The sequence below is a fragment of the Hylobates moloch genome, unplaced genomic scaffold, assembly GCF_009828535.3.
Source record: "Hylobates moloch isolate HMO894 unplaced genomic scaffold, HMol_V3 SCAFFOLD_19, whole genome shotgun sequence".
Classification (NCBI taxonomy): domain Eukaryota; kingdom Metazoa; phylum Chordata; class Mammalia; order Primates; family Hylobatidae; genus Hylobates; species Hylobates moloch.
This window is the reverse complement of record NW_026652294.1, coordinates 17,053,817-17,063,315: the sequence shown is the minus strand read 5'-3', so window position 1 is coordinate 17,063,315 and position 9,499 is coordinate 17,053,817. Positions and strand designations below refer to the sequence as shown.

The following is a 9,499-nucleotide window of genomic DNA, read 5'->3' as shown; positions in this document are numbered from 1 at the left end:
CCATCCCTCTATCCTTCATCATCATCACTACAGCTCATACTTATGGAGTGTGTATGAAGGGCCAGGCACCATCTACCATGCTGATAGCAACCTATCTAATCTCCTTGCAGCCACACAAGAAAGATATTATTATCATCATCTCCATTCGCAGATGAAAAAAAAAGCATAGAGATATTAACTAGCTTGCCTGAGGTCACATAATTAGTAAGAGGGAGAACTAAGATTTAAATCCTCATGAGGTCAGGAGATCGAGACCATCCTGGCCAACACGGTGAAACCCCGTCTTTACTAAAAATACAGAAGTTAGCTGGGTGTAGTGGTATGTGCCTATAATCCTAGCTACTCAGGAGGCTGAGGAAGGAGAATCACTTGAACCCAGGAGGTGGAGGTTGCAGTGAGCTGAGATGGTGCCACTGCACTCCAGCCTGGCAACAGAGCGAGGCTGTCTCAAAGAAAAAAAAAAAAGATTCAAATCTAGCACACATAGGCTACCACCAACCCGTACTGCCCCAGCTTCCTGCCACGCATCTGTTTATCTGTCTGATCACCTACCTGTGATCAGACACCACTTCCCAGGTGGCCATAGATCCATCCACCCATCTACCCACCTATCAGTCACCGCCCTCCATCAGAGCTTCCCGTTTTGGCCACTACATTGCATCCAATGTTGCAATGACCACTGTGGCCACAGCAATGGCCACAGCCCTGCCCTTCTGCATGTCACAGTCCAGTTAGAAAGACCAACATGTATCCAGGCAATGAGAAGCCAACGTGATACATGTTGTGAAGGTCTCCGGGTGCTGCAGGAGCATGGTGGAGGCACTTGGCCCAGGCTGGGTGCTCAGGTCTGAGTCCTGAAGGGGAGGGGGTGCAAAGAGAGGAGCATCCCCAAAAAGAGAAGAGCAAATGCAAAGGCTTGGCCCCAGCGAGATGGTGGCACACGGGGAAGCTGTGAGTATTCCTATGGCGGAAGTCAGGGTTCCAAAGATGAGACTGGAGAGGCAGCCAAAGCTGGGTGTAGGATAGTGAATTCAGGCCAGTGTGTGGTAGGCAGTGATGGGAGCCACCAAAGGGTTTTAAATTCGGGGGAGTGATGCGGCCACAGGGCATCAATGTGGTCCAGAGTGGTCTGACCACTGCAGGGAGAAGGTCAAGGCCAGAGGCAGGGAGAGAAGGGAGCAGGCCGTCTCAGTGACCCAGCCCCAGTAGGAAGAGGCCTGGACTGAGTCCATGACCATGGAGGTGAGTTACAGTGGGTGGATTAGAAGCATGCTCAAGACATAGCTTCTTTGGACTTAAGTGATGGAGTGGGCTTGGGGGCAGGGATGTCTCCTCTCTGGAGATGGTGCGTCACTTCCTGGAACTTCCCCAGGGATCACCCTCTGGCTGTCACACTCCCAGGTTTTGCATAGGCTACACATCCTGTCTGGAAGTCCCTAGCTTTACGGGCCATGTGAAGATGTTATAACTCTTAGCAGTTTCCAAGCAGGGGAATGTGTGGTCAGATGTGGCTGTTAGAAATACCATTTCCAGGCTGGGTGTGGTGGCTCACACCTGGAATCCCAGCACTTCGGGAGGCCGAGGTGAGCCGATCACGAGGTCAAGAGACTGAGACCATCCTGGCCAACAAGGTGAAACCCCATCTCTACTAAAAATACAAAAAATAGCCAGGCATGGTGGCACATGCCTGTAATCCCAGCTACTCGGGAGGCTGAGATAGGAGAATCACTTGAACCCGGGAGGCAGAGTTTGCAGTGATCCGAGATCATGCCATTGCACTCCAGCCTGGGCGACAAGAGCAAAACTCCGTCTCAGAAAAAAACAAAAACAAAAAACAAAAAACAAAAAAACCCCAGAAATACCAGCTGCAGGGAAGGCTCAGCAGTGGGGAGATGCTCAGGGTCAGGTGGGAGTGGGGTGGGGATATGAGACTGGGTGTCAGGCTTCAGAAGGAGCCATGGTTTCCTCAGAGGATCCTTCCCAGACCTACTCACCCACAGAGTATGCCAAGTTTCTCACTAATAATCAATCATCCCACTCTGGAGTTTACCTTCATTTCACGGACTGCAATTTGCAGTTTTATATTTATATGCATGATTATTTGATTAATCTCTATATCTCACTCTAAATTATAAGCTCATGGAACATAGAGACGCCATGATGGTATCAAGACATCACTGGGATACCATTTTATTCCTAGCGTCTAGGACAGTCCCTGCCACATAGTAGGTGCTCAGTAAATGTTGAAAGAGTGAATGCATGATCCTGGCTGGAGTTTCAGCAGGACTTGGATGATTGGATGTAAGATTAGTTGGAAAAAGGTTCCAATTTGTAGAGCTCAGAGGCCAAGTTTAGCAGTTTGGATAGTTGTCCTAACTCCTCAACATCTACTTTGAGGAATAGCCACACAAAAATGATTCTTAGGATTTCTAAAATAGTTAACAGGCTGAAAAAGACCCTCAGGTGTCCCAGAGGAAAGTTGGCAGGGCTCAGGGGCTGCCCATTTTTCTGAATTACTCATCCATCTCATCCGCTGTCTATGGGCACAGGGAATTGACATGCAGCCCTGGCTGTTTTGTACACAGGGCCTGGATCTCAGCCATGTACCAAATAAAAGCTGGAACAAAATGTACCACATTTCCAACCCCGAATGTATCTCAAACGTTTTCTATGGTAGGTATGATTTTTGATTTCTATTAAACTACAAAGTGAACGAGCTTTCCTCTCGAACTCCTGGTGAGCCAGTCGAAACTAGAAGCATGGCTGGGCGTGGTGGCTCATGCCTGTAATCTTAGCACTTTGTGAGGCCGAGGAGGGTGGATCACCTAAGGTCAGGAGTTTGAGACCAGCCTGACTAACATGGTGAAACCCCATCTCTACTAAAAATACAAAAAAAAAAAAAAAATTTAGCCAGGCATGATGGTGCATGCCTACAGTTCCAGCTACCCGGGAGGCTGAGGCGGGAGAATCCTTGAACCCGGGAGGTAGAGATTGCAGTGAGCCAAGATCACACCACTGCACTCCAGCTTGGGTGACAGAGTGAGACTCAGTCTCAAAAAACAAACAAACAAACAAGAACTAGAAGCCTGAGTAATGGAGACAGCCCAGATCCAGAGCTGAGCCAGACTGGAATCTGCACACCAGCTTCACTATGGGAGGCTTTGGGGCCCCTTCAAAGTCACTTTGCTCTGTGCATCTCAGTTTTCTTATCTGTAAAGTGAGGCAAGTAATCTCTGCCCATTCAGCTTGCAGCTTTATGGTGGGGACGTTGGGTGCGAACCTGCATTGAACACGGTCCAGCACCAGATACATCGTAGGAGGTGCAGCTTCGCTAGTCAAACCATGTGGTTTTCAAAAGCTAGAAAATGGAAGCATTCGTATCTCTTTCCAACCTCTTTATTCCCCCAGACACCATCTCCTTGTGTTACCCAGGCTGGAGTGGGTGGCACGATCACCTCTCGCTGCAGCCTCAACCTTTGGAGCTCAAGCCATCCTCCCACCTTGGCCTCCCAAGTAGCTGAGACCACAGGTGTGTGCCACCACATCTGGCTAATTATTTTTATTTTTGTAGAGACAGGGTCTCACTATGTTGCCCAGGCTGGTCTAAAACTCCTGGCCTCAAGCCATCCTCCCACCTCAGCCTCTCACTGTATTGGGATTTCAGGGGTGAGCTACTATGCCCAGCCTTATCTTTCCAACCTCTGTGGATGCATGTGAATAAATTACTGTTTTTTTGTTCTGCTTGGACTTGATTCCCTGCATTTTCCAGTTCACCAACATAATTTGTTATGCTCCATCCCTTTTTCCATAGGCTATGTCATAAGCCAATGGCCAATGGGCTGGCTGCCTATGCGTGGAGCACCTGCCCCTTATCCAATCAGATGCAACTGAGGGTTCACATGATATTCTGGCAGCCAAGCTTTCTAACAGGTTTTAGGAGAGTCCCTGGCAGGTGCTGTTATGATGTTCATTTTATAGACGAGAAAACTGAGGCACAGAGAGGTAACTTAGCCAGTGACATGGAGCCAGTAAACCGCAGAATTGTGATTCAAACCTTGGGCTTTAAATCGTTTCTTTCCACTGTCTTGCTCGTCTGTCTCTCCAGGGCTAAGCAACGTGTCTGGCATTATAAGCCCTCTGTATATGTTTGCCAGGTGAGAGTTTGAAAATAATAACACTTACTTTCTGGGCTTATCATGAAAATTAAATAAGTTAATATGAGTGAGAGCATCTGGCGCAGACCCTGGGGTTGAGAGGTGGTGAATAAATACTGGTTTAATTCATTCATGAATTCATACATTCTTCCTCCCTTATGGCTTGGAGCCATTGCTCCTGGCGAACATGGAAAGAAGGCAAAACCTATCTTCTCTCCCTGAGCCCGACATTCTGCAGATTCTTGCCGTTAGAAAGCTGATGCTCTTTCTTTCTCTCTACTCATGCGGAGAATCTGTACCACCTCTTTGCCAGGGGGACTTAATGGTTAAGGTAAGCCCCTCTCTGACCTGCCTCTCCAGGACCACCTCTCTCCTCTCCCTTCCCTAGCTCCCCACTCACACACCAGCCATCGTGGGCTGCCCAGAACTCACCCTGGGTTTTCCCTGTCTTGTGCTTTTGTTCACACCCATTCCTGATCTTGGTGGGCTCCCTGTCCAGCCTTCAAAGCTCAGCTCGAAGGGAACTCTTCCGTAGCCTTTGAGGAAGGGGATGTTTTTATTCCAGCCAGAAGGCGAGGCTTTTATTCCAGCCAGAAATCACCATCCCCAATCGCTGCCCCTCTGTAACTTTATCTGCACCCCTCTTAAGGTACTGAGAGTGCCACGGATTGACCTAAATAGCACATGGATGGTGGAGTTTGCATTTCACATATGGAAGGACTGAGTTAAATAACCCTTACTTCGGCCGCTCGTGGTGGCTCACGCCTGTAATTCCAGCACTTTGGGAGGCCGAGGTGGGAAGATCACGAGGTCAGGAGATCGAGACCATCCTGGCTAACACGATGAAACCCCGTCTTTACTAAAAATACAAAAAATTAGCCAGGCATGGTGGTGCATACCTGTAATCCCAGCTACTGGGGAGGCTGAGGCAGGAGAATCACTTGAACCTGGGAAGCGGAGGTTGCAGTGAGCCAAGATTGTGCCACTGCACTCCAGCCTGGGCAACAGAGCGAGACTCTGTGAAAAAAAAAAAAAAAAAAAAAGGAAATCGGCTGAGCGTGGTGGTTCACTCCTTTAATTCCAATTCCAGCACTTAGGCAGGTGGATCACTTGAGGTCAGGAGTTCGAGACCAGCCTGGCCAACATGGCGAAAACCAGCCTCTACTAAAAATACAAAAAATAAAAATAAATAACCCTCACTTCATAGGGCTGTTGTGAGGATTAAATTAAATTAGAACGAGTAATTGACATTCACTCTTTTGCATTTCCCTAGCCCAATATTGCACTATAGAATGTCAGAACTGAAAGGGACCTTAGGAATATCAGTCAGATCCAGTGTTTCCCAAACTTTTAAAAAGCTAAGCACAACCATTTTTTTTTCAATGGGGTGGGGGTACTGTTCTGTTGGAGACAGGACTTACAGCTCTGCCCACTCAGCTCCTCCATCATCCCCTTCCTCAAAGGCTCTTCCTCTCAAGAAGACTTCTAGTCTTGTCTTAGCCAGAGTAATTAGGCAAGAAAAAGAAATAAATGGCATCAAAATTGGCAAGAAAGAAGTCAAATTGTTCTTGTTTGCAGATGACATGATTTTATATAGAAAATCCTAAAAGCTGCATCAAAAAACTCTTGGAACTGATAAGCAAATACAGTAAAATTGCAGGATACAAAATCAGCATATAAAAGCCAGTAGTGTTTCTACGCACCAAAAATGAACTAGCAAAAAACAAATTGAGGAAGAAATCTCACATGACTAGAATAACTATAATACAAAAAACCCTAAAATACCTAAGAATAAAAGTAACCAAGAGGTGAAAGATCTTTACAAGGAAAATGATAAAACATTGATGAAAGAAATTGAAGAGGTCGCAAAAAATGGAAACATTTCACATGTTCATGAATTGGAAGAATTAATATTGTGAAAATGGTCATACTACCAAAAGTGACCTACAGATTCAATTGGAATCCCATCAAAATACCAATGAAATTCTTCACAAAAATATACAAATTATCCTAGAATTCATATGGGGATCCCAAATAGCCAAAGCAATTCTGAGCAAAAAGAACAAGCTGGAATCATCTCACTACCTGACTTTAAAATATACTGCAAAGCTATCTTAACCAAAATAACCATGGTACTGGCATAAAAACAGATATATAGATGAATGGAACAGAATGGAAAACCCAGAAATAAATCATGTATTTACAGCCAACTAATTTTTTTCTTTCATTTTTGTTTTCTTAGAAATTCTCAGAATGGTTTATTGGTGGCAATGTAACTCGATGACAATCATAAACCAAATCAAACAAATCTACCTCATGAATAAATTCTTTCTTTCTTTTCTTTTTTTTTTTGTTTTGAGATGGAGCCCCACTCTGTTGCCCAGGCTAGAGTGCAGTGCCGTGATCTCGGCCCACTGCAACCTCCGCCTCCCGCGTTCAAGCGATTCTCACGTGTCAGCCTCCTGAGTAGCTGGGACTATTGGCACCTGCCACCACGCCCTACTAGTTTTTGTATTTTTAGTAGAGATGGGGTTTCACCCTGTTGGCCAGGGTGGTCTTGAACTCCTGATCTCAAATGAACTGCCTGCCTTGGCCTCTCAAAGTGCTGGGATTACAGGTGTGAGCCCCTGTGCCCAGTCTTAATGAATAAATTCTTAACTACTCTTAATTGCTTATAATATATCCAGCAGATATGTTTTAAAAGTCAATAATATTAATTCCCTTTGTAGATTGTTTTAAAAAAACTGTTTTGAGTCAATCTCCATTAATACTTGAAAGTACAAATATAAATTAAATAAGATCCAAAAGACTGTAACACGGTGTGGTGGTTCACGCCTGTAATCCCAACACTCTGGGAGGCTGAGGTGGGTGGATCACAAGGTCAGGAGTTTGAGACCAGCCTGACCAACATGGGGAAAACCTGTCTCTACTAAAAATACAAAAATTAGCTGGGCGTGGTGGCATACACCTGTAATTCCACCTACTCAGGAGACTGAGGCAGGAGAATCGCTTGAACCTGGGAGGTGGAGGTTGCAGTGAGCTAAGATCGTACCACTGCACTCCAGCCTGGGTGACAGAGCGAGACTCCGTCTCAAAAAAAAAAAAAAAAAAAAAAAAAAGAATTGTAACACATACAACAAAAAACTCTATAAAACAAAGATAACTTTAAAAGCATTGCTCAATTTACTTTGTACCTTTGTACCTTTTTTATATAAAATATTTAAAAACAGGACATATTGTCTGGATCATACACGAAAGTTCACATCCACATGTCTTTTCTATCAAATTCTCATCCTTTCTTCATTGTCAAAATCTTAATTTTCATTCCTGGCTGGATTGTTCTTCCTTGGCAATTCTTTCTGTTACCCCACTAAAACATTTCTCACGGAAGGAATTATGACCTTGGTATGGCAGAAAATGATCACTTTGCAGATGTGAATATCGGTCGCAGTTCTCAAATTTCTTCACCATTTCCATTGTTATCAAGCACCTTGATGTGTGACTGGAAAGCTTCTGCTCGCAGTTGCTAATGAGTTTTAGGCAAGGATGCCAGGGCACCATCTCTTCAGTGTATTCTGGTATACACATTAGTAACCAATAGACGAGTCTTCCACCTACCACAAGGGTCTCAGCTGAGAAGTTTAACAAGTCAAAAAACATATCACTCAGATGATAACTCAAGGAAACAGGAATGTGGCTTTCTGGACATTTTTCTATCTCATTTGGTATTTCCTTCAGTGAGCCTGTTCTTCTCGTAGATTCTCTGATACCACATGGAGGATCAAAATATGTGCCCTCTCTCCAGGAAGGTTTAGATGCATCTGAAACCAGGACTTCAAGGTCATACTTCTCTAAACCGTATTGACAAAGATTGGCCCTAATGTTTTCATCTGGTCCTCTCCATATCTGTTTTTTCCTACTGGCCATTCCCAAGCCATGAACTATGTTGTGGTCTATGTCTGTCCCATAAACATATGCACCAAAATGAGCACATGCTATCAGGAGGCCACCTAGAAGAACTAGTTGTCAAGAGGAACAGAAAAGCTTTCCTTTGCTTTCTTAAACAGAAGCTTATCCATTTGGTTGGAGTGAGTTTCGAGAAGACCCAGTTTACAGTACACTGCTGTTTCAACAGACAGATCAAAGACAATATCATTTTCTTTCACTTTCCCATGGTTAGCCATGATGAATGACAAACCAGCATCCATACTTGTATTTCCAACAAAGTGCCTCTTTTTGACACTGTATGACTCAATAAGCTCTATCCGTCCATCTGCAATCCATCTGCCAAAGTAATTATTATGTGGATTCTCAGGGATGCAGTTTGGGTCCAAACCGTGATCCTCCAAAACAGAGAATGTATGTTGTGGTTTCTTTCAATTCACTTTTTCTTCAAATGGCAGACATTCAAGTGCATCTGTTCACTTGATTTTTCCCTTCTTGTGTCAGTCTTATTAAAAGTGTGAATCTTTATTTTATATGTAGAGTCTGAATGTAGAAATGGAACCATCTTGTCCACAGGGTAATTTTTAAGGGAACTGTAAAGCTCCTTGGGAGATTGTCCATGATCCTATAGTTCACACATAGACTGTCCATTTCGTGAAATTTCTTGCAATATCTTCAGAGGGAATGCTAAGAATTTAAAATGGTGACTTTCCATGTTTCTTGACTGCTGGTGAACTGACTTCCAAAAAACGAAAGCAAAGACTTTATTTCCTGAGGCATTTAAGCTTCAACATCAGACAATTACAATTCAGGCTTTGGCAGGCGGAACTCCAGGTACTCCTGGACCATGAGCAGCAGATACCTGCTTAGGGTGCGCGGCAGCGCCATTGCAGCTGCCTACCGTGCACCTTCACGGCTTGCACGAGGTCCCACTTCTTTCTCCCTCCCAGAGCAGAGTCTCCCCTGAGACCAGCCAGCTGATTTTCAACAAAGGCACCAAGAACATTCAATGGTGAAAGAAAAGTCTTTTCAATGAATGCTGCTGGAAAAACTGGACATACATATACAGAAAAACGAAACTAGACTTTTATTGCTCACCATATAGAAAAAATCAAATCAGAATGGATTAAAGACTTAAATGCAGGACTTGAAACTACAAAACTACTAGAAGAAAACATTGGGGGAACACTTCGGGAGGACTTTGCTGTGGGCAAAGGTTTTTTGGCACTGGCAACAAAAGCAAAAATAGATAAATGGGATTACCTCAAGCTAAAGAGCTTCTACACATAAAGGAAGCAGTCAACAGAGTGAAGAGACAACCTACAGAATGGGAGAGAATATTTGCAACTATTCATCTGATAAGGAATTAATAAACAGAATATATAAAAGCTGGGTGCAGT

At 44.3% G+C, this 9,499-nt stretch overlaps 1 pseudogene; it reads right to left on the bottom strand.

Moving 5' to 3' along the window:
• Positions 1–7,475: 7,475 nt before the first annotated feature.
• Positions 7,476–8,987, bottom strand: LOC116459030 (tRNA (guanine(10)-N2)-methyltransferase homolog; annotated as a pseudogene).
• Between the last annotated feature and the right edge of the window lie 512 nt (positions 8,988–9,499).